Here is a 382-nt window from a genome sequence, read left to right as displayed (position 1 = left end):
GAGCTTGCAGTAAGCTGAGATCCGGCCACTGCACTCCAGCCTGGGCTATAGAGCAAGACTCCGTCTCAAAAAAAAAAAAAAAAAATACACTTCCAGCCTGGCGTGGTGGCTCACACCTGTAATCTCAGCACTTTGAGAGGCTGAGGCGGGCAGATCACGAGGTTAGGAATTTGAGGCCAGCCTGGTCAACATGGTGATACCTCATCTCTCCTAAAGATACAAAAAATTAGCTGGGTGTGGTGGCGTGCACCTGTAATCCCAAGTACTCGGGAGGCTGAGCCAGGAGAATCACTTGAACCTGGGAGGCGGAGGTTACAATGAGCCGAGATCGTGCCATTGCACTCCAGTCTGGGCAACAGGGCAAGACTTCATCTCAAAAAAA

This window comes from Rhinopithecus bieti, unplaced genomic scaffold, assembly GCF_001698545.2.
Source record: "Rhinopithecus bieti isolate Rb0 unplaced genomic scaffold, ASM169854v2 scaffold_9899, whole genome shotgun sequence".
In the NCBI taxonomy this organism is placed as follows: domain Eukaryota; kingdom Metazoa; phylum Chordata; class Mammalia; order Primates; family Cercopithecidae; genus Rhinopithecus; species Rhinopithecus bieti.
Note: the sequence above shows the minus strand (reverse complement) of the source record.